At 45.4% G+C, this 6,000-nt stretch overlaps 1 protein-coding gene across 5 annotated transcripts in view; it reads right to left on the bottom strand.

Moving 5' to 3' along the window:
* NDRG3 (NDRG family member 3) overlaps window positions 1–5,208 on the bottom strand; it is a 55,699-nt gene extending 50,491 nt beyond the window's left edge. For 4 of the 5 annotated variants that reach the window (XM_084853769.1, XM_084853767.1, XM_084853768.1 and 1 more), the window contains exon 1: window positions 5,134–5,208. The gene's annotated coding sequence lies outside the window, so the exon portion shown is untranslated. Of the gene's footprint in view, window positions 1–4,457; window positions 4,716–5,133 lie in introns of those variants that run through there. The other variant, XM_084853765.1, reaches the window with a different exon arrangement.
* Between the last annotated feature and the right edge of the window lie 792 nt (window positions 5,209–6,000).

Genomic DNA, 6,000 nt, shown 5'->3' on the forward strand with positions numbered 1-6,000 from the left:
AAAGTGAAGAATGGCCATACTCGTCTCTCTCAAAAAGTAAGATAATAGCTCAATTCACATGTAATGCTAACCCATTGTGAGTGAACATTTGGGAGCGAACATTTGGGAGCGAACATTTGGGAGTGAACATTTGGGAGCGAACCACGGTGGATTAGCATGTCATGTGTGGGGTGTTCCCCCTCCCACGATTGATAAATTACCCACCCTGTGCAATGGGGCTAAGGGGCCCCAGGAGGGCTTAATGTGTCATCTGTTGGGCAATGTGTAGATCAATCAGGCTGCTCAGTGGATAAATCCTGGTGACCACAGAGACAGCCATCTAGAGCGTCCAGAACTTCCGGAGACACCCTAGCCAGCGCAGGCAATCTCTATGGTCGCCGTTGCATAGCAATGGCTGGAGCTGCCATTGCAACCTGATTCCTGCTGCAGCAGCCACTGGGATATTCAGCCACAGGGCAGGAGGACGACACAGGAACCATGTTGTGGGGATGGGTGTGAGAACCATGCTGCCCTGCGCGCCTCTGCGTCATGTGTGGGGTGCGCAGATCATGGTTCCCTTACCCCTCCCCGTAACGTAGTTCCGCTACACACCCTCCCCCTCCATCGTGTGAACGCCCCCAATAAAAACAGTGGCTTAAGCCCTTTACAAGCTGGCAGAAAGCACAAGCTTATAAAAAGGACTTAATGTGCCTCCTGTGAAAGGTGCTTTTTTAAAAGCACAATATACTTGGAGAGTCCCTCTTACTACTCTAGAGGTTTTTAGTTTTTGTTTTCCAGTACAGCTCACTTACAGGTCATCACCACATCTGATGTCAGTGGTGGGAGATAAGAGTCAGAGGAAATAGAATGAGTGTCTGTCTCACTTCTATCCTAAGAACAACAGCAGGACCCCAAAGTGTTCTACTTGCAAAAAAAAAAAAATATGCAAGAGCTAGCAGCTTTGAGAATTACTCTGACAATTCAAGAGGAATTCAGCAAATGACTACATTTAATGTAGGGTGAAAAATAACTCCATGCTCACTCAGTCATCTTCTTTTGCTACATGCCTTTACATTACTTATGTCAAAGCCACCAGAAGCTTAACAAGTTATGCCTAAAACTGTTTATAAATACATTTTGGCCTGATCTTGGCTGTAAGCAGACAAGCCTATCAGACAAGCATATCAGAAATGAATAGCTAGGAACACTTCCTGTACTTCCACTGAAGATCTCTGGTGTGAGAAAGAACACTAGCAGGAGAAATATGGGCAATTAGTGATTAGCAGAGCTCTACAGGAAATCCACTAAATATTGCCAAGCTTACTCCTAAAAGTAGAAACTCAAATCATATGAAAGGAGAGCAGATACAAGTATGAGGAAGAGAAATATCTGGACAAAAACAAACAAACAAACAAACAAACAAGGGGAACTGCTAATATGCTTTTAATTAATTGACTGATTAACATATTTCTTGGCTGCCTTTCAGGGCCAGAGCCCTCCCAAGGCAACGTACAACAGTAAAACTTGCATAATTAAAACCAACATGGTAATAAAAACAGTAAAACCAGCAACAGCAGCAAACATTAAAAAAAACATACGCACAAAAACAACACCTACCACATACAACTGCAGCTACAACCCAGGCCATTACAACATAATCAGGGGAAGGACTGAGTAAAGTAGTAGGTTTTCAGAGCTTTCCTAAAAGCCTGCAATGATGGGGCCAAGCAGACCCCCAATGGTAATGTATTTTACTGCAATCAAGGCCATAAACCAGGCAACTGAGAGCCAGTGTGGTGTAATGGCTAGAGTGTTGGACTGGGAGTCAGGAGATCTGGGTTCTAGTCCCCACTCAGCCATGGAAGCTCCCTGGGTGACTTTGGGCCAGTCACAGACTCTCAGCCCCACCCACCTCACTGGGTTGTTGCTGTGAGGATAAAATGGAGGGTAGGACTATGTACGCTGCCTTGGGTTCCTTAAGGAGGAAAAAAGGTGGGATATAAATGTAATAAATAAACAAATAAATAAATAAACTGACCTGCTGAAAAAGCTCTCGTGAGATTAGCCTACACTGAAATGTACCTTTGGAAAGTTATTATACTGAATCATTCCTCCAGCTAAGCTTCTGAACAGTAGCTTCTTACTTCAAAAAAACTAGAACTATAGATTGTAAACATCTTTGAGTCCATTTTAAAGAGTCATGTATAAAGGGATTATGGAACAGGACTTTATATGTTCAGCGCAATTGTGATTATTAATTTCCCCCTCCACCTTCAGCAAAGGATAGAAAGAGATAATTAATTTCTACAGAACCCAGCTCAGTTGTCTATAGAAGTGTGATTGTATGCATGAATTATTGTTTTAATTTTCCATCAAAATTATGCTTGAATTGCAGCCAGATGGCACCAGCCTCAAATTCTAAGCAAGCAGTCAAAATAAGATTTCATTGCTGTCCAGAACTCCCGTACATTTTCTTGCAAGAAATGCACCAGCTGGAATTTAATCGTCTTGGGAAATCACAAATCCTACCAAGGGAATCGGGCATTGCTGTCTGAAATGAGCACTCTGCATTCTCCTTTAGCTAATACTCACAAGTGTTTATATAAAGCCCAGAAGTAGAACCTTAAGATGATTACAAGAGCTTTCCCCAGCTTTCTACATAGCCAACTTCATTTAGGGTTGTGCACACAGGCTGAAATCATGCACTTACCTAGGAGTAAGTCCCATTCAACTCAATAGGATTTACTTGGAGTAGATAAGCACTGGATTTTGTTATTAATTGCCCTTTAGAAGCTCAGTTCATGCCTTCATGCAAGCATTAATTATCTGAAACCGTGAACCCCTCTGGAGCAAGCACCCACTAATTTGTGTAATGCCAGACATGTGGGTGGCATTTTATAATTAATAAATAATCGCCTTACCCTTTCTTTAGAACAACAACTGGAAACTTAGCTTTCTCATCCCCTTACCAAATTATTCTTGTAGATTCTAATGAGCATATTTTAAATTTTCAGTAGCTAAATAAAACCTCACAAGCTTTTCCCATCAATTTATGCCACTAGCTCTAAATAAAACCAGCAACATCCTGAGCCACTATAGAACTCTCATAAATATTCAGATCATTTTCATAAATAACAAATTATGAAATATAGGTGAGAGAGCTTAACACAAATTTATGGGCTAATCTGAAACGCTGTTTACAGAGAATTGCATCTCATTTATTTCAGTGGGGTTTACTTCCAAGTAACTATGTGTAGGATTACTATAATAGTATAGTGAATAACAGTACAGTGAAGCAGCACTATGGTGTTGGTATAGGCCAATTACTTACAATGTCAAATTAGCAGTGATTTTGAATCCTAGGGTCTTAGAGGTCACCTAGACTAAACATACCCAGCTCTTTCAATCATTCCTCATAGGACTGGGTTTTCAGACTGCTCACAATCCTAGTCACCCTTCTCTGGGTGCAGTCCAGTTTGTCAATGTCCTTCTTAAAATGTAGTGCCCAGAACTATACACAGTACTCTCAAGTACAGCCTGATCAGCACAGAATAGAGCAGAACTATTTCCTTCTGTAATCTGAACACTAGTCATTAATCAAAACAGTTTGTAATTGTGTTAAGTGGTACAATATATCCCTCACAGATGCAAATTGTGTGATTTAATTTAATTTTACACCAGAGCTGCTCCCAAAGAGAAATATGCATCTCTTGAACTGAATAATCAACAGGTAGCATCCAATGTTAATTGCGACTAACGTAAGTCTCATTCATTTCAGTGGGTCTACCTTACATAGAACATTGGATAATAGGCTATGTATAATTTCTTCCCTTATATGAAATATATCTTCATTAACCAACCTCAAAAATATTGCATTTACTGGGGCAATGTGCCATTTAATCTGTTGACCAGAACAGTTGCTTGAATTATGAAGGAAGGGTTTTTATGAAATCCGCAAGCACACACCCCTCCCATTTTAACCAAATTGTCAGTAGACACAGCAGTAGCCTTCTAAAGACAGTAGCTAAGGAGAGGCTGTCACAAAAACAAAAGGGGCTGCTCCCCTCTAATTCGATCAGTGGGTGGGAGGTGACCAACTAACAGTCCTGCTGCAAGATTTTAGCTAGAAACGCAGCTTGAAACCACAACAAGTATCATTCCTGAGACAAGCTTGGTTAGTCCAGAACCGACACAGAAGGTGCAACTGTATGAAAGGAAAATCACTTCAAACTGAATTGACTCTCATGGAATTGCCTGCAAATGAGGCAATACTTCTTTTTGTGAATAGGCTTAGCCACACACCCTCTACAGAAGATGGAGGAAAGGGTGAAAAGCGCCAGCGCAAAATGCAAAGCTTTATTGGAACCACTCCTCCTAGCGAGGTTTGCAGCCCGATTCTAAACACATGTTTACACAGAAGTAAGTCCCGCCAAGTTCAGTGCGACTTAATTCATTATCAACTATGTTTAAGCTCGTGCCTTAAAAAGATCCACTGTCCCCAGCCTCCCTTTACTGACGAGGTAAAACAGCATCGGAGCCTTTCGCCATTCTCTTTACGCAAGCCTTGCATAGAGACCGTCTATGGCGCTGTTTACTCTTCATTTAATTATCGCGTCAGATATCACCACCGCGCTCGGTGTCCTTTCTCCGCAACGGCTTTTTCCCTGCCCTCAGGCGGCGACAGCTCGCCGCTCCACGGTCGAGCGGCGCCGGGCTGGCAGGCCAGCAGCCGCCTCAGAGCGAGGAGGGGCAGAGACACCGCGCCCCAACCCGCAGCAGCAGCAGCCGCCCCAACGCGACGCCGGGAGGGAGCCTGAGGGGAAAGAAGACCAGGAGGAGGCGCAGCCACAGTCCCGCCAGGAGGGCCGAAAGGGGCGAGGCCGAGACTCCCCCGCCGCGGGGCCCTCCGGGGACGGGGAAGCGGGCTGCGGGCGGAGAGCAGTCAGCGCGCCACCCGCGGCGGCCGCGCCGAAGTCCGCCATGGGGGCAAGACGGTCCGCCTCGGTCCTTGCCGGAGGAGTTCAAACTCACAACAAGCGCCGCCCCCGTGCCGAAGCGCAGGCAACACTGCCTCGCCGAAGCAAAGCGCGGGGGAGCCAGCCGGAGGGAACAAGGGGCGCCCCCGCGGGCCAGGTAGCGGGGCCCGGAACCTACCTCACAGGCAGACACCGCACCGGTGAACCTCAGCCGCCGCCTCGACCATCAGCAGCAACACCAGCATGTGTGGGGAAGAGGCTACGCAGGCGCACTGCGCCTTGGTGCGAGTGCCTCAACTCTCGCGCAGGCGCGGAGCCTCGTTAATGTTTAGGGCTACAGAAGAAATGGCAGGCTCAGGCGAAAGGGGACTCGAGGCTCGTCTGGGTTGGTAACACAAAAGAGACAATGCTGTTTGGAATGGAAAGAATGGGTGCAACTGCGGCTGGGGGCAGAATGATAATAGTAGCAGTAGTAGGATGCAGCGTAAGGAAGATGGCATCGGTTAGCTGGCGCATAAACGCTAGCAAAAGGGGGGTTCGGTTGAGTGCCCAGCAAATTGCTCATTCACCGTGTTTACTGGGAAGTAGTGTTTACCTGGCGCCTAAGGGGTCAGTTCATTGTCCATCAAATTCTCATTTGACATGTTTACTGGGACGTAACCTTATGAGACTTATTCCCAAGACAGTGAGCATAGAATTGCAACCTTCAGGGACAATGCCCTCTTCACATATTTGGAAGCACAGGCACTCTTCATTATGTGGCTACTTACTACAACCTGGGCGTCATCCAATGATGCTGAATGGTGGGAGATTCAGGATACATCCGATTGGCCCCATGGGACAGGATGCTGAACTAGTTGGGCATTCAATCTAGCTTTGATAACCTGGCTGTTAAGGCGGGCATATGCGGTGGGTTAGGTTTTTTTTTAGAGTGATGTTGTTTTGTTCAGTTGATTTGTTGTATTTTGTGCTGTTTGTATTGTATGCTGCCTAGAGTGGGCAGGTAGCTGGCCAGATGGGCAGCTAATACATCTAATTAATAATA

The sequence above is a fragment of the Heloderma suspectum genome, chromosome 4 (assembly GCF_057233095.1).
Source record: "Heloderma suspectum isolate Gila_16-S chromosome 4, 16-S_ref, whole genome shotgun sequence".
Taxonomy (NCBI): domain Eukaryota; kingdom Metazoa; phylum Chordata; class Lepidosauria; order Squamata; family Helodermatidae; genus Heloderma; species Heloderma suspectum.